This window comes from Hyperolius riggenbachi, chromosome 9, assembly GCF_040937935.1.
Source record: "Hyperolius riggenbachi isolate aHypRig1 chromosome 9, aHypRig1.pri, whole genome shotgun sequence".
Taxonomy (NCBI): Eukaryota; Metazoa; Chordata; class Amphibia; order Anura; family Hyperoliidae; genus Hyperolius; species Hyperolius riggenbachi.
In genome coordinates, this window is record NC_090654.1 from 177,238,316 (window position 1) to 177,256,779 (window position 18,464).

The 18,464-nt window shown below is 43.9% G+C and overlaps 1 protein-coding gene across 6 annotated transcripts in view; it reads left to right on the forward strand.

The window, feature by feature from the left end:
• FAM107A (family with sequence similarity 107 member A) overlaps positions 1 to 18,464 on the forward strand; it is a 355,309-nt gene that overhangs the window by 262,780 nt on the left and 74,065 nt on the right. Inside the window, exon 1 of one of the 6 annotated variants that reach the window (XM_068253757.1) lies at positions 4,468 to 4,517. The exons of the other annotated variants lie outside the window; for them this stretch is intronic. The gene's annotated coding sequence lies outside the window, so the exon portion shown is untranslated. Of the gene's footprint in view, positions 1 to 4,467; positions 4,518 to 18,464 lie in introns of those variants that run through there. 6 annotated transcript variants of the gene reach the window in all.

Below are 18,464 nucleotides of genomic sequence, written 5' to 3' on the forward strand. Positions count from 1 at the left end.
CCCTTAGAGTTTATATACAGTATGTGTTAAAGAGAACCCGAGGTGTCTTTAAAGAATGTTATCTGCACACAGAGGCTGGATCTGCCTATACAGCCAATACAATACAATACAATAACATTTCTATAGCGCTTTTCTCCCATAGGACTCAAAGCGCTTAGGCTCTCTCAGATTCAGTAATTAGTAGGATGAAGTATTCACACAACAAAAGTTATATTTCTGCAAATGCCAGACTGAACAGGTGGGTTTTCAGTCTGGATTTAAACACGTCCAGGGATGGGGCTGTCCTGATCTGTTGAGGTAAGGAGTTCCAAAACGTAGGGGCAGCATGACAGAAGGCTCTGGGACCAAAAGTTTCCAAGTGGACTCTGGGTATGACTAGATTATTAGAACCTGTGGATCTGAGAATGCGGGGATTGCTACGCAGCTGTAACATATCTTTCATGTATCCAGGGCCTAGATTATTCAGGGATTTAAATGTCAGTAGGCCGATCTTGAATAGGACCCTCCATTCTATAGGTAGCCAGTGAAGGGAATGCAGGACTGGCGTTATGTGGCAGTGACGGGGTTGGTTGGTTAGCAGTCTGGCAGCAGTATTCTGTATCAGCTGTAGGCGGTACAAGGCCTTTTTTGGAAGGCCAGTGTATAGAGCATTGCAGTAGTCCAGTCGGGATGTGATGAAGGCGTGGACTAAGGTTGGCAGATCTTCTGGGGGGATAAGGTGCTTGATTTTTGCAATGTTCTTCAGGTGAAAATAGGATGATTTCACCACAGCAGAGATTTGAGTTCTGAAGTTTAAATCCCCATCAATTAGAACTCCCAGGCTACGCACATGATCAGAGCTGCGTAGATCCGAGCCTCCTATTCCCAGTGGTGAAGACTGCAAGTTAAGTTGTTTTGTTATCATGCTCTGCCCTCCAATCAGAAGGACTTCAGTTTTGTCTGCATTTAGTTTCAGCCAGTTGTCATTCATCCATTGCTGTAGTTCACGTAAGCAGGCGTTTATAGTTAGAGTTGGGTCTGTCACACCAGGCTTGAAGGAAAGATATAGTTGGGTGTCGTCTGCATAGCAGTGGTATGTCAGGCCATGTTTTTGGATTAGTTTTCCCAATGGTAGCATGTAAATCGTGAAAAGCAGGGGAGAGAGGATTGAGCCCTGGGGCACCCCATACTTAAGTGTTACAGGGGTGGACAGGAAGGGCCCCATAGACACTTTGTGGGTTCTGCCACTCAAGAAGGATTGGAACCACTGAAGTACTATGCCATCAATGCCGCAGTATTCCTGTAGCCTGTTTATCAAGATGTCATGGTCAACTGTGTCAAAGGCTGCAGAAAGGTCTAGCAGTATGAGGATCGAGCACTCTCCTCTGTCTCTTGCCATGAGCAGGTGGTTGCATATTTGGATGAGGGCAGTTTCAGTGCTGTGGTGTTTCCTGAAGCCAGACTGGAATGGGTCATAACTGTTATTTTGTAGGATTCTGGCTTCTAGCTGGAGGTATACAGCTTTTTCAATTAGCTTGCCCAGAAAGGGGAGGTTAGAGACAGGTCTGTAGCTGGTCATTGCATCTGGGTCCAGGGAGGGTTTTTTGAGGAGAGGCCTGATGATTGCTTCCTTCAGTAAAGCAGGAAATATCCCTGATTGTAAGGAACAGTTAACAATTTTGAGGAATACCGGTACAAACAGGTCGGGGCAGTTCAACATGAAGAGGCAGACAATACAGCAGCGGTTCCTCCCTTCCCCTCCCCCTGCTGCACGCCATCTGATGAGTCATCCCTAACCTTTTTGCAATCTCCAGACAGCAGGGGGGGGGGGGGGTATGGGGAGATCTGCCTCTTGTTGCTTCAGCTCAGCTCATCTCTCCTGCACAGCAGTGCAGGGAGACTGTGTACTGACCTGGAAGCACTTTACATTTCAGCCATCTTGCCCAAAGGTTTAAAAATTATATTTTATTAAGTTATTTATTGGCAGCGGGGAGCAGTAAAAATAGGAGAAATGAAGAGGGGGAATAATGGGGGAAACAGTAATATGTTTATTTTAATGTACTGTAAATTCACCACAGATCTTCTTCAAGGCATCCCTTTAACACTTAATCATGTCCCAAACAGTATTATTTATCCCTACTGACCTTTTTGTATCTCTAGAATTTGTATTTCTGTAAGGTATGTACATTCTACATTCTACATAGTCATTAAAGTATGTATGGGTTCTATAGAGCCTTCCTGTTCCTCCTACGTTGCTTGCATTCCAGCGCTGGGTCCCCCGTTAGCAGTCTCCGACCAATGGGTCAGAGACTGCTCACTTCCGCCGCTGTGGGAGGCTTTGGCAATCTTCGGTAGCCAGAGTTCTCCCAGAGACAGGCCACTCAGTTTTGGAGTATGGAGTGGCCCGTCTTCAGACTTACTTTAAGAATCTGTTTGAAAGTTTGCCATTTACTTTCAGCGTCTTTGCCCTGCAATTCACTATCACAGTCTACCAGTCTTAGCGAGTCCTGAGCTTCTTAACCCCCTTGGCAGTCTTATTCTTTCTGGATTTTAGGGAGTAAAAGCGGTGCAATTTTTTTTGCATGCCGGGAAAAATCATGCTGCTAGGGAGATCTGCAGCAGCCCAGCATTCACTCACCTCCCTGGGATCCAGCGCTGCAGCTTTCCCTCTATCCTCCGTGTGGCGCTGTAACCCTGTAATGAGAACCTTGTCTGTCGTCATGACGACAGACAGCGATCTCACCAGGGGGAAGCAGAGCATTGCTCTGAGTAGATCTCTCGCCGGCTACCACGAGTCCAGCTCGGGATAACCGCTCCTGACTTGTTTTTTCCACCCCCAGCCTTTTTCAAATGTATGATTTTAGTTGACCCCTTGTTCACAACCCTGTTAAGTAGTAGGTTAAATGTTACTATATGGTCACTATTTCCCAGATGTTCTCAAACTTGCCCATTAGATAGAACATCTGGTCTGACTGAAATGACCAAAACAAGCAGAGCATCTCCCTTGGTTAGTTCAGTTACCATTTGAGTTAAGTAATTGTCCTGCAGTGTTGATATACTGTAAATCTGTCACTTTTAGTAGAGCAAGTGGCCTCAATATCCCAGGTTAATGTCTGGATAATTGAACCCCCCCCCCCATAATTATAACCCTGATTTTGCTTACAGCTTTTTTAATCTGCTGCATTTTTTCCATGTCATTTATGTGTGGCGACCCCAATAATCAATTGACAACTCTAACTTCCAGTATGAACACTTACCCATACGGACTGCACGCTGTCACAGTCCTCAGCCATGTCTTCAATCAAAACTGGAGATGAGAAAGTTTTAACAAACATACAGCCCCCCCCTTCCTTTTTTTATTTAATCTATCTTTTCTAAAAACACTGTAAACACTTCCACATTTACCATCCAATCATCTAGCGAAAAAATGTGCTGTCCTGAATATTGTATACCAATCCCTTTTCAGGATAGGATGAGAGGAGAACTTGCTGCATATGCCTATCTTTGTTAAACTGGAAAACACGCGGGGGCAAATCAAAGCTGCTATCCAGTGATAAATAACCTCACAGCTGTTAATTGATTGGCAGTTAGCGACTTTGATTTCTATAGGTGCTGCTTTCTTGCGCTCTTAAACACAAATATGAATTTGCAGCCATTCTCTGGTCATGCCTTGCGCTAAGCCCTTTGTATGCTGCCCAAAAAATAAAAAAAGTTTCCATCAAAATGTTAATGTAAATCATTTTTATGTCAGGGTTGAATTATCGAACAAATTATGGGGTGAGCTTAGGTCAGAGAGTTCTATGCTCAGAGGTCCGCTTTAAATTAAGCTTCTCCTTTGTAAACAAGGGTAAGCTCGTCAGTGAAATATAAATTTACTCACCTGTGTCCAAGTACAACAGGAGTATTCATTGTTTAAACCATGACATATGGGCAAACACATTTATCACAGATTAATAATTAAAAACATCTAAGAAGCAACAGCACTTCGGCTAGACTCCATATCAGCTCTGCGTAGTGACTTTGAAAGCCGCACACAACACCGTTGTTTAATTCTACTTCTTAATTAGTTTTCCCAAGTCACATTCCAGTCATTCTTGCTTCCACATCAAGAGTTGAGAGACAAATAAATGTGAGTTTGCTGCCAAGATTCTATTAGACTTGGAGGCGTGGTGGTGATTACATGGGTCGCAGTATCAGAAGTTTCAGAAGAAGGCGAGAAGTTTATAGACTTATCAAAGTTAAACTAACTGTATGTTTAATAACAGATTCTTGTATGTTTCCTGCTATATACAGTTTCATGGTGAAAGCCATTATCGCTGTGAGTTCTGTCAGCGATTTGTACTGGTTGGTTGAGACCGCAGGTTAGTTAGTTGTGGACTCTGCTATAATACTGTAAAGGAAACACTTCTTTATTGTAGTACTGTATTGTAGAAGTGCCGGCTGCTGTCGGCACTACTACAATACGCGATCAGCAGATGCACTAGGGGAGCTGTACAGGAGAGGAACGTTCTGCGATTGCCACGGAAGCCATGAATTAGGTGAGCTAAGCTGCTGATACTGCTAGTTATACACTGGGGAGTGGGAGACAGATGGGGGGAGTGGGCGACACGAGGGGAGCCAGAGACACAGGGGGGAGCCGAGACACAAGGGGGAACAATACAGGGAGTCCGTCGTCATGGCTGGTCGGCGGTACCAGCAGGCATTTGTAAGTCGAGGACTCCCTGTTTTCAGCATATAAGATGCAGGGAATTTTTCTAACCATTTTTTAGGGATAGAAAGTGTGTCTTATATGCCAAAAATACAGTACATGATAATTTTATAGCAATACAAATAATTCAACATTTTTAAAAAATAAACCAAAAGTCTTAAGGTGTGGACACACACACACACACACACACACACACACACACACACACACACACACACACACACACACACACACACACACACACACACACACACACACACACACACACACACACACACACACACACACACACACACACACACACACACACACACACACACACACACACACACTGTGAGTTTGTCCACCTTTCTTTCTGCAAATTCAGAAAATTTGTTGCCAGCATTTGACACTCTTATTCTGACTCTAAATATTTTACCAGTTCACCCCCAAGGGTTTTTACTCTAAGGCTGGTTTCACAGTGGGACGTTACAGGCGCACGTTAGAGCAGCCTGTAACGCACCCCAACGCACAGTAATGAAAAATCAATGGGCTGTTCACAGTGCCCAAGTTGCGTTACATTGTAACGCAGCACATCCAGATAACGTACTGCATGCAGTACTTTACACGTGGCGAAGCCACGTTAGACTGTTTGCACATGCTCAGTACGGGTGGGTTTTTTTATTTTGGGGGCGGAGAGGAGGCGGGGAGAGGCCGCTACGTAGCCAGGCACATGGCTACTTAATATTCACTGCACTTGCAGTGTTTTCTTCTTGGAGCGGCCGCTGATTGGCTGGCGGGACCACGTGATGCGGAGAGCTCCGCTCACGTGGTCTCTGCAGTGCCTCCGACAGAGCAGGCGCACCAAGAGCTGCTTGTAACGCGGCTCTTGGTAGCGTCCTGCTCCAACACCACCAAGCGTTGCGTTAGGGGCACGTTATGCGACCTTAACGTCCCCTCTAACGCAACGTCGTGGTGTGAAACCAGCCTCACGGACCAGAGCAATTTTCACTTGTCAGTGCTCCTCCCTTTTATTCCCTAATAACTTTATTACTACTTATCACAAGAAAATGATCCATACCTCGTTTTTTTCGCCACCAATTAGGCTTTCTGTGGGTAGTACATTTTGCTAAGAATTTTTTTATTCTGAATGCGTTTTAATGGGGAAAAAAACAAAAAAAATTAAAAAAAATCATTATTTCTCAGTTTTCAGCCATTATAGTTTTAAAATTAAACATTCTCCTGTGGATAAAACAAATACATTTTATTTGCCCAGTTGTCCTGATTATTAAACCGTTTAAATTATGTCCCTATCACATTGTATGGCGACAATATATTATTTTAAAATATAGGTGTTATTTTTCTGGGGTTTTTTTGCCCCTATATAATAAATTAAAATTAATTTTCCCCCATAAAATATAGATTAAAAAAGCTGAGTCCCTAAGGCAACTATTTATTTTAAGCTGATTTTTTTTTACAAGTGTTCTTTTTTTTTGGGGGGGGGGGGGGGGGGGGGGGGAGGGGGAGGGTTGTAAGTTAATTTTATTAATAGTGTGTATGTACTTACATATGTATGTGCTTTGTATGTGTAATATACTTTTTGGCCACAAGATGGCGCTAGTGAACACTCTCCCGTATAGGAGGTGATCACTTTTTTTTTTTACACTTTATTAAACGTTAACAGTTTCCTGTTTTATGAATGGACGCGGCCGCTGTTTGCGGTCGCGTCCATTCACTCCTGGCAGTGCGATTGGGTAGAGGACCGCTCGGTCCTCTTCCCCAATCACCCAGCACGGGAACCCAACGGAAACAGCGGCGGTAGCGGCGCGCACACGTGCGGAGCGGCGTCGGGAATGCGCAACGTATTAAAACGTCATGTTGCCATTAACAGGCAAAAGCATGACGTTTTAATACGCTAGGTTGCCGTTAAATGGTTAAAGGGTATAACTATAACAGCTGCACCATAAATCTCCAAAAGTGTCTTAGAGCTGGAAATACGAGTCATAATCCATTCTTTAAAGTGCATATATATAATTTTTAGTGTATTTCCTTGACTTATTTATTTTGCTTGAAAAATATTTTATTGGAAACCTTTGAATATTGCTGATAAGCTTTTTAATTTCTTTGTTGCTCTATTTGCACCCCTAACTGGTAATTTGAGCTGAAGAGAATGACACTCTACTGTTGCAGTAAATAAGTCTCTAAGAAGCTTTTCTCATGGACAGCTGCATGGTAAGGATGACACAACTGGCTAACCAGAAAAGGCGTACTCATAGTAATCTATGGGATACTTAAGTCCATCAAGGTGGCTGGTTGTTAGCAGCATCCGTTGGGCTTTGCAGTTAATGTGTGATAGAATATCATTGCTAACAGCACCTCAGGGGCAGGCAGTAAATGTCTTGTAAATGTTCAAATTTTGTGCAGTGTTTTGTTTGTTTAGTAAGAAGTTGGTGGCAGCAGGGAGGCATGGTCACAAATAATAAGGCATGAACCAGTCTGAAAGGGCCTTAACAAACAGTACAAGAAAAAGTCCCCAGACTTGGCACTAATAACTGGAGACTAGATTCTCTGCAGAGTTATCATATCTTTACTGTAAAATGAGACCTCTCTCGTTCTTTCAAAGCATACCAGTCCGCACACAAATATTACACTTTTATTTGTAATTTAATATTTTCTAATTTAAAAAAATATATTTTTAAAAACCTGTTTTTAGTATTAGGCCTTTATAAAAAAAACAGACTAAAACCCTCAGGCTCGATTTCCACTTAGATGAGTTGCGTTGTGTCCCATTTAAAAAAAGCATGCTGCAGTGCTATGCGATGCAACTTAACGCAATGCATCTTATGCTGGGTACACACATTGCGATTTCCCGCTCGATCAGCGGGATCGATCGATTATTTCCGAAATGTTTAATCGGGTTTCGATCGATACAGCCGTCGATTTTGCATGTTAAGTATGCAAAATGGATGGCTGTATCGAGTGAAACCCGATCGAACATGTCGGAAATGATCGATCCCGCTGATTGAGCGGGAAATCAAATCGCTGATTGAGAGTGAAAATCCAGTCTTAAAGGGGCACTATGGCTAATTTCTTTGTTTTTTGCCACTAGAATATTGATATTTGTATGTGTATCATACTTAGGAACATGTATTGTGGCAGATTACATTTCTTTCTTTACACAGCCAATTCCTTTTACAGCTTTAGAGTCATGTCGGCAGATTTACCTTACTGACGTGACTCAGGCTAATCCATGTTGTAGTAGGAGGCCTCTTTATCTTGTTGGAGCTGCCGTTATTGCTCAACCCCTCTGGTCAGCTCAGTTTGGATCCTTGCATTTTCCAACTGCATTATTGTGCAGTTACAGAGGTCACCCGTATCTGCCATAAAGTGCAGCTGCCGTGGAGAGTGGGACGCAGCCGTCGTCCAGAGTGGAATGCATCCGCCGTGCTGAGCAGGACACAGCTACATGGATTACGCTGCCCGGCAAGGACCCCTGTGCTCTTAGATTCCGCCGCTGCCTTGAGCAGTTCAAGTCTGGTAACCATAGAAATGGACAACAATAGGTGTCCGTTTCATTGCCAGGTTCGCTATAGGGGGTCCTTGCCAGGCAACGTAATCCGCGCGGCTGCGTCCTGCTCAGCACGGCGGATGCGTTCCACTCTGGAGGACGGCTGCGTCCCACTCTCCACGGCGGCTGCACTTTATGGCAGATTCGGATGACCTCTGTAACTGCAGAATAATGCAGTTGGAAAATGGAAGGATCTAAACTGAGCTGACCAGAGGGGTGAGCAATAACGGCAGCTCCAACAAGATAAAAAGATGCCTCCTACTACAACATGGATTAGCCTGAGTCACGTCAGTAAGGTAAATCTGCCGACGTGACTCTAAAGCTGTCAAAGGAATTGGCTGTGTAAAGAAAAAAAATAATCTGCCACAATACATGTTCCCAAGTATGATATACACATACAAATATTAATATTATAATGACAAAAAACAAAGAAATTAGACATAGTTCCCCTTTAAGATTCCTTTTAAAATTGACCTGAAGTAAAAGTGATCTTATGCTACTAGTTTTTTTTCAATTATATATAGACATTGAATGTAATGAAAATCTATTGAAACTATGGCATTTTTGCTATAACAATGCAAATATCAATCAAATATAGATCGGCCATGCTGGTTCTTTGCGTACTCGATCGTGCCTGGCGTACTGGGGAAGGGGTTTGGATCCACAGGCTGCAACAGTATCAAGGTCCTGCATAGATTTATACTGCTCTGGGCAGTTCTGTCATGATCGCTGCTGCAGCAGGTATTGCTGGAAGTAGTAGTGCTGCAGCTCAGGCAGTTCTGATCTCTTTCCATGCAAGCTGCATAGCTTTGTCTGCCTTTCCCTGCTGTCAGCTTGTGACTGATTATCATTCACCTGTGTGGGAATCTGCATGTCTGCTCCCATTGGATGACCTCAGTATAAAGATCTGCTTCCTGCAGGACTCCTCGGGTTTTCATAGCTTCAGTTTAAGCCTGTCTTGCTGTTGTTTCAGCCCCCGATCGTGTTTCTTGTTCTAAAGATACTTTGCTGGTCTTTGCATCATATATTGGTTCATTGCCAATATATATGCATACCAGCACGTTTATTATTTTCCTTGTATTCGTGTTACGTTGATACATCAGTGTCGCTGATGTATACGTACACGAACTGTTTATATCCTGTGTGCAGTTAGTCAGCTTTCCAGCACGTTTTGGTAGGTTGCGCGTATCGTGATCACCCGTGCTGAGTTAGTTACCCTGCTCCTGGTCCTGTTTGTGGATTGCGTTCATCTCTGCAAAGAGATAACGAATCCTTCTGAATCCTGTTCTGTTACCGTTTGTGGATTGCGTTCATCTCTGCGAAGAGATAGCGAATCCTTCTGAGTCCTGTTCCCTGTATTACTCCTGTCCTAGTCAGAGTTCCTGCTTATGTCATATATCGGTTCATTGCCGATATATACATATGTTAGTCAGACGTTACAAATAGTTTCATTGATAGCTGTAATTGTAATACGCTAGGAAAACATACTTATTGTATTTTTGTCTGTGTTACGTTCATCTATCTCGATCCTGCTATTTCCTGACTATCCTGTCCTGTCTTTGTGAGGCACGCCATCGCTGCAACGCATTGGCTGCCTCATTCCAGTCTGTCTTGTTGTGGACGCTTGCTGTCACTAAGTAGCGACTAGCTAGCAAGCGTTCATTCTGTCTACCTGTCCTGATCTCCTCAGTTCTGGTTTATGCGATCAGCGCTACCTTGCGCTGAGATGTTATCGCAAAAGTATTGTTTGTGGCTGTCGGATCTGCACCGGCTCTGTGCGCCACAATCTCGTATTGGAGTCAGTCCTCCCCTCCACTATACTAGGGATAGCCTGTTTCCTTGTGCTAGTGTGTGTACCTCCTTCATGTCAGCTCATGCGTTGCATGCTGACTGTGGAGAATACACCACCAAGCCTTACATTATGAAAACCCCATTACCAATCCCCATTGTGGGGGGGATTCCCAGAAAGTATGACACTGTTAATTATGGTTCCTGTTCCTTTAAGAAATTTGAAGAACTTAGCTCTGAAACAGAAAATGAGTTTTTCTCTGAATGTGCCAGGTTCCTGGCCAATCCCGATCTCCAAGCGACTCCTGTTTCAACCTGGGCACTCCAGCTAGTTTATATTTTGTTTAAAGGGCAATTGTTTCAGTGGGCATTTGATGTTCTCAATCATTCCGATTTGAAAGAGAGACCGCTGGAATTTCTAGCGTTTGTGATCCATAACTGGTTGCGCATAGATCCATTGCCTTTTCCTCTAAATGAACTCCTGGCAGCAGGCCAATCAGCTTCCCCTTCAATTGTTTGCAAAAATGATCAGCAAGCAGAGAGTGTTCCTGATAATTTTCCTGCAGCTTTGAATAAATCACCAAAGGCAGCAGGGTCTAAGGCAAATCGCAAACGTTCTAAGAAACGTGTCCGATCTGCAGAGTCGTTATCCTAAAGGTGCCCATACACTCGTCAGATTGGCAGCAGATAGATAAGAAATGCATCTGATGGTCTATCTGATGCGTTTTTAGAACATTTTTTACCAGGATAGAATTCCAACAGATTTCAGTTTGAAATCTATTGAAATTCGATCTGATGGCATTTTTTTGCCATCAGATTTCCATTAAGGCCAATGCAAACTGATAAGCAATCTCTTCAGATCGACCTAAATTTTCCACCCTGCAAGTTCGATGGAAATCCATCGAAATCGATCGAAATCGGCCATCGATCGGTCGATTGGCCAACCGATTTGCAATCGATCAATCGATCGATCGGGATCGATCGGTCGGCCAGAAAATCGGCTGAGTGTATGGGCTGCTTTAGCAACTGAGACCTATAATGAGATTCTGCCATTAACAGATAATGAAATGCAATTGTCTTTCAGGGGAGTTAAATGGACTTATGAAACTACTAATGAACTTTCCTCCCTGGCTAGGGAAAATAAAGATTTTTGTTTAAAAGAATTATCTGAGTATGATTATGAGGAGATATTACAGAGTATTGAACAAATCAACTTATTTGTGAACCAAGGGAAGTTTGCATACATTACAGTTCAACACTTGCTACAGGTATTGGAGATTCTTAAGAATAAGGAATCTGCCAATCACCTGCTAATTAACCCTATACATGTGCCTGCCACAATCATATCTGCAAACTGTGATCAGCCTAAATGTTTCGCTGTTAAGTATGCATGGGATCCTCCATTCGAGAGGGGAGAGATGGAAGCCCTGGTCTGTGAATGGAAGAATGATTCAAGTTCATTTTGTCAATTTTACAGTGCAAAAAGTGAAATGGTATTGAATGCATGCATTAAGTCAGCCTATAACCTAATAGACTGGTGTGTGTAGGTATGACTGTGTGGCTCCTTTGATTGATGTGTGGGAACTGATTTTGGATGATTTTTATGTGACTCCGAATTCGCAAATTTGGCGTTCTGACCCGCCTGCTTCAGCACCTTTCGCTGATTCAGCAGGTGATTCGGAGCTCTTTTTATGTGAAATTGAAGTTCCTGCAATTCCACCCTGTACCATGGATAACTCAGTGTTACTTCCCAGTAAAACAGAAGCCACTGATACTTTCTTAACCTTGCCCTGCACAAATTTCTCAGCAGAGAATCCAGAGGTCCTGCTGACTTCCGAGTCCAGTCTAGCCAGTACTCATGAGTCTTTGTTCAGTGAAACAGACACCAGAAAAATCTTGCCTGCCTCTGCAAACACTTCTGCAGAAATTACCTGTGTTAATAAAGTTCAACTCCTGTCTGATCCAGCAGATGCCAATAGATGCACTACATCAGTTTCCGAGTCCCAGCAATCCTGTCTAGAAACCTCAGAACCCCAGCATCTGAATTTTCCAATTTTACAAATGAATGGTGATTCAGATGCGCAAACATTGTGTCTTGATCTTCCTGTTTCTACACCTTGCTCTAGTTTCGTGAATAGCTCAGAGCATCTGCTATGTGAACCTGAAATCGCAGAATTATTACCTTGTTCAGAAAATGTTCCAGTAAATTTGCCCTGTATCGTGAATAGCTCAGAGCATCTGCTATGTGAACCTGAAATCGCAGAATTATTACCTTGTTCAGAAAATGTTCCAGTAAATTTGCCCTGTACCATGAATTGTGCAGTAGATCTCTCCTATGAAGCTCAGGTCACAGAATCCTTATGCTGTCCAGCAGGTGCTTCCATGGTTTTGCCCTGCAATATGGACTGTTCAGTGATCCTGTCCAGTGAAGCTGGAGTCGCAGAGTCCTATGCTTCACCCAGTACTTTGGATACTTCAAACCCTCTAGCAGAAGACTCTGAGGTACTGCTTACCTCAGTGGGTGTTGCAGCAATATTCACTTGTTTAGCAGCTGTCTTAGAATTAAAGTCCACTCTAAATAAACTTGATGAATCTTTGTCTGATGAAGCAGAAGTCATTGAAATATTGTCCTCGTCAGCAAGTGTCTTAGATACCTTGCCCTGTACACAGTCTGATTTAACCAATATTGTGGAGTCCCTCTCCAGTGTTGTAACAGCCGAGGAACTCCAGCCCTGTCCTCTGAATGTTTCAGAAGTCTTGCCCTGTAACATGAATAATTCTGATTCTCTGGTCAAAATAACAGAAGTCTCAGAATTTCAGTCTGATTTAGTAAGTGTTCCTGAAAACCTGCCTGGTATCTTGGAAAATTCTGATTCTCTGGCCGGTGTGGCAGAGATTCCGGAGTTCCCTTCCTGTCCAGGGAATTCCTCAGATTTGCCCAGTTCAGTGGGGGATGCTGTAATATTGACAGCAGGAAACAAAGCAAGCGCTCACCAATATGGGCCGCATCTGAATGACTCACCACCTCATATGCACCGCTTAAATAGCTCAAATACACACTCAGCAATCAGACAGATGCAAAACATATGCAAAACTAAACTAAATACTTACCATGCAAAACAGGATAGCAAATGGGTGCTGCTAGCCTGGTAGTTACAGAACTGTGGATACAAAATATAGGTAAAAGGCTGCGCATCCCTGACCCAATACTGTACAATTGAATGGTTAATCGCTGTGGCGCACACCGCCCCCCCTGGACTAAAATGTACGCCCGCATCCAAACAATGCAATACTGGTCTATGGAGAAATTTTAGCTTCCATCATAGTTTTGCATGCAAAAATATAGATATACTGGACATCTGCACCAACGTTGAGGTAAATCTCCAGAGCAGATGTCCTAACACTAAACTGACCTAAGTTAAAAGCAAATGTCTTTACCCTGGCAGCTGCTATGCTAAAATGTGTAACTTACATTCAATACAGACAGCAGGAAACAAAGCAAGCGCTCACCAATATGGGCCGCATCTGAATGACTCACCACCTCATATGCACCGCTTAAATAGCTCAAATACACACTCAGCAATCAGACAGATGCAAAACATATGCAAAACTAAACTAAATACTTACCATGCAAAACAGGATAGCAAATGGGTGCTGCTAGCCTGGTAGTTACAGAACTGTGGATACAAAATATAGGTAAAAGGCTGCGCATCCCTGACCCAATACTGTACAATTGAATGGTTAATCGCTGTGGCGCACACCGCCCCCCCTGGATGCTGTAATATTGACTTGTTTTGCAGCTACTTTGGAGCCCCAATCCCAGGTACTAGATGAGTCTCTGTCCAGTCCAGAGGAAGTTGTGGAATCCCTATCTAGCTCAGTTCATACATCAGAAGACTTGTCCTGTCTTGTTTATGCCCCTGAACCTGATTTGTTAATAACCTTGCTAGAATCAGCGACATCCAAGTCTGTTCCTGCATTCTTTAGTGAGAGTCCAGTGCTTGTGAAGTCTAGTCATGATGAATTTTTGTCCAGTCCTGGTTTCGGTCCTATCTTGGCTGGCCCTGAGGTTCACAGTTCCTTGACATGCCCAGAGGTTTCTCTTGTGCCAGTGTGCCCAGATGTGCTTTGTGTGCCAGAATGCCCAAGTGTGTCTAAGGAGTTAGCATACTCGGATGCTTCCTTAGGGGAGACATGTTCTGATGTTGCCAGTCTGCCTGCATGCCCAGAGATGGTTCTGGTCCCTGAAAGCCCTGATATTGATGTTTGTCCTTGTAACCCTGACTCGGGAATTGCCATAGGTTCCATGGGGATTCTTGATAGTTCTCCATGTGAGCCTAAAGGGCGTTCTGACCTTTTGGGATCTCTTTGGAGCTTTAAAGTGTTCTGGGAGATCTCTGAGGAAGCTTGTCCTGGTACCTTGGACTGGTTCAACAGTGGGTTTTGTGTTGGTAAAGACAGTTCCGGTGGGCATTGCAAAGGCTTTGGCATTTTTGGACGGTCCCTGGAAGGCAGTGGGTATCGCTCAGAGAGCTTCGGGGGGCTTTCTTCTGGAAATCATGGTTCTGATGGGTGTCACACTGAGACTTGTAGTACTGATGGGCATGGTTCTGTAGGTTCTGGTTCTGATGGGTCCAGTCTTGTGATGACTGATTCTGGAATTTGGTCTTGCCGGGCTGTCCCGGTCATCATGAATTATCAGTTAGGTTGTCTCCGTGGGAAGGTCAGTTTTGAGAGGCGTCTGGTATCCGCCTTTAAGGGTGGGGGTACTGTCATGATCGCTGCTGCAGCAGGTATTGCTGGAAGTAGTAGTGCTGCAGCTCAGGCAGTTCTGATCTCTTTCCATGCAAGCTGCATAGCTTTGTCTGCCTTTCCCTGCTGTCAGCTTGTGACTGATTATCATTCACCTGTGTGGGAATCTGCATGTCTGCTCCCATTGGATGACCTCAGTATAAAGATCTGCTTCCTGCAGGACTCCTCGGGTTTTCATAGCTTCAGTTTAAGCCTGTCTTGCTGTTGCTTCAGCCCCCGATCGTGTTTCTTGTTCTAAAGATACTTTGCTGGTCTTTGCATCATATATTGGTTCATTGCCAATATATATGCATACCAGCACGTTTATTATTTTCCTTGTATTCGTGTTACGTTGATACATCAGTGTCGCTGATGTATACGTACACGAACTGTTTATATCCAGTGTGCAGTTAGTCAGCTTTCCAGCACGTTTTGGTAGGTTGCGCGTATCGTGATCACCCGTGCTGAGTTAGTTACCCTGCTCCTGGTCCTGTTTGTGGATTGCGTTCATCTCTGCAAAGAGATAACGAATCCTTCTGAATCCTGTTCTGTTACCGTTTGTGGATTGCGTTCATCTCTGCGAAGAGATAGCGAATCCTTCTGAGTCCTGTTCCCTGTATTACTCCTGTCCTAGTCAGAGTTCCTGCTTATGTCATATATCGGTTCATTGCCGATATATACATATGTTAGTCAGACGTTACAAATAGTTTCATTGATAGCTGTAATTGTAATACACTAGGAAAACATACTTATTGTATTTTTGTCTGTGTTACGTTCATCTATCTCGATCCTGCTATTTCCTGACTATCCTGTCCTGTCTTTGTGAGGCACGCCATCGCTGCAACGCATTGGCTGCCTCATTCCAGTCTGTCTTGTTGTGGACGCTTGCTGTCACTAAGTAGCGGCTAGCTAGCAAGCGTTCATTCTGTCTACCTGTCCTGATCTCCTCAGTTCTGGTTTATGCGATCAGCGCTACCTTGCGCTGAGACGTTATCGCAAAAGTATTGTTTGTGGCTGTCGGATCTGCACCGGCTCTGTGCGCCACAATCTCGTATTGGAGTCAGTCCTCCCCTCCACTATACTAGGGATAGCCTGTTTCCTTGTGCTAGTGTGTGTACCTCCTTCATGTCAGCTCATGCGTTGCATGCTGACTGTGGAGAATACACCACCAAGCCTTACAAGTTCAAAGCAGGCCACTACTGTGAATTGTCCTGAAATCATGTCTAATATCTAATGGTACAGAAAGGTACAGTGTAGTAGTATAGGTAAAGGATCAATATCTGAAAAATATTGATTGTTTACCGAATCTGCCTCAAACTGAAAAGTGTATGGCTACTATATGGGTGCATTATACACTAACTTTATTTCCTCCTTTTTTGGAAAACACCTGACCACTGATTGTCATGTGTAGGAGAAGCATGCGATCAGTTTGGTCAGGTGATAGATAGTAAGTCTCTGATATGCTAATCATGATCATGTGCTAAAGCAGGATGTCATCACAGCAAATCAGAGCTTTGCAAAACTATTAGCTGGTCAAACAAATCACATGCTTCTCCATGAGTTCTAGACATGACCATTATTAGTGACCACTCTCTTGCCTCTGCAAGTCACAGAGGGCCTGATGCACACAAGGCTGGTAAATTTGCCATGCTCAGGTAGCAAGCTGTGGGAGGGGAAGCAGCAGCACCCGTTACACTTCTGACACCATTATTGTTACCAGGGTAATGTGCCTGGTGCTATGGTAATGCACATTTGGCATAGCGCTAATAGTATAATGGAGCGCTTCTCCCCTGGTGTTAGTACTGGTAAAATGTCAGTGCCCTTCACTACCAGCGCATGGCAAATTTATCTTCCTGCTGTGCGTTGCCTACAGATGGCAAGTTTACTGACCTCCCTGCTACCGTGTTTGCCTATAGATGGCAAGTTTACCGGCCTCCCTGCTACTGCTCTTTACCTATAGATGGCAAGTTTACCGGCCTCCCTGCTGCTGTGCTCTGTGTATAGATGCCACGTTTACCGGCCTCCCTGCTGCTGTGCTCTGTGTATAGATGCCACGTTTACTGGCCTCCCTGCTGCTGTGGTCTGCGTATAGATGACAAGTTTACCTGCCTCCCTGCTGCTGTGCTCTGTCTATAGATGGCAAGTTTACCGGCCTGCTAGCTGGACGTTGCCTACAGATGGCAAGTTTACCAGCCTTCCTGCTGCTGTGCTTTACCTATAGATGGCAAGTTTACTGGCCTCCCTGCTGCTGTGCTCTGTGTACAGATGCCACGTTTACCGGCCTCCCTGCTGCTGTGGTCTGCGTATAGATGGCAAGTGGCTGGATAGTGTACTGGTTAAGGGCTCTGCCTTTGACATGGGAGACCAGGGTTCGAATCCTGGCTAGGGTCAGTACCTATTTAGTAAGGAGTTCAAGGCAAGACTCCCTAACACTGCAGGGTGGCCTCCTGAGTGCATCCCAGTGGCTGCAGCTCTTGAGCGCTTTGAGTCCGACAGGAGAAAAGCGCTATACAAATGTTCGGATTATTATTATTATTAAGTTTGCCTGCCTCCCTGCTGCTGTGCTCTGTCTATAGATGCCAAGTTTACCGGCCTCCTAGCTGGGGGCTGTCTACACATGGCAAGTTTACTGGCCTCCCTGCTGGGCGCTTCCTATAGATGGGAGGTTTACCGGCCTACCTGCTGGGCGCTGCCTACTGATGGCAAGTTTACTGGCCTTTCGTGCATCAGGCATAGAATCTCATAAGTAGGGGTCATTTCTGAATACCCCTGTGTAAAAGTGCATCCAGGATCAGGGGTTTGGGAAGGGATAACTTTATCAAATGGAAGCCACAGTATATTGAGGCAGTCTGTAATACAGCCTGCTAGTTTCATTTTTTTTTTCTAATAATAAGTTCAAATCCACTTGAAGGGCTGAATTTGTGCGCAGCAGAACCTGCTGAAAATTGAAGTCTTTAATTTCCTGCCCTGGTAATTTTTCTTGCTTTTGTCATGACTGTCAGAAGAATAGCTGAGCGTTGCATACAAACTGTGTGAAAGAAAAGGCCCGACTAACTAATGCTAATTTGCTTCCCTGGCCAAGTGACATTGCCTTTAATGAGAACTTTCTGATGCTGTTTTCCTGTTTTTGCAAGCCATTTGCTGAGAATATCAAATGTGTTTTCTGTGTTGGCGAGTGCGTGTGCGCGTGTGCGCGTGTGCACGCATCCACCACAACAGATGACCTTACATTACCATAGAGACCATTTATGTTATTTCTGGCTTATTGTGTCGCTTTTTCACATGACCTCATCATGATCACTTGATTGTTATTCTCAGAGATCTTTGTTCACCCTCCCTCCAATCCAGCATAACTTATCCGCAGGGATCCCATTTCATTACTCTAAATGAGATTGCAATATACTTGTTTATTTTAAAGTGCATTTTACAGGCAACAATACAAACTACATACACATATAGATAAATACCTCTATATAAATAGTGCAATTACACTTTCACTAACAAAAAAAAAAGTCCTCACCATTTCAGTAATGCCTAGTACTGTATACACAGTGAGATTTTCAGGCAGCTTTCCTGCCAGATCGATTATTTTCATCATGTCTGATCTGATTTTAATCAATTTTATGATCGATTTTCCATAGAAGTGAATGG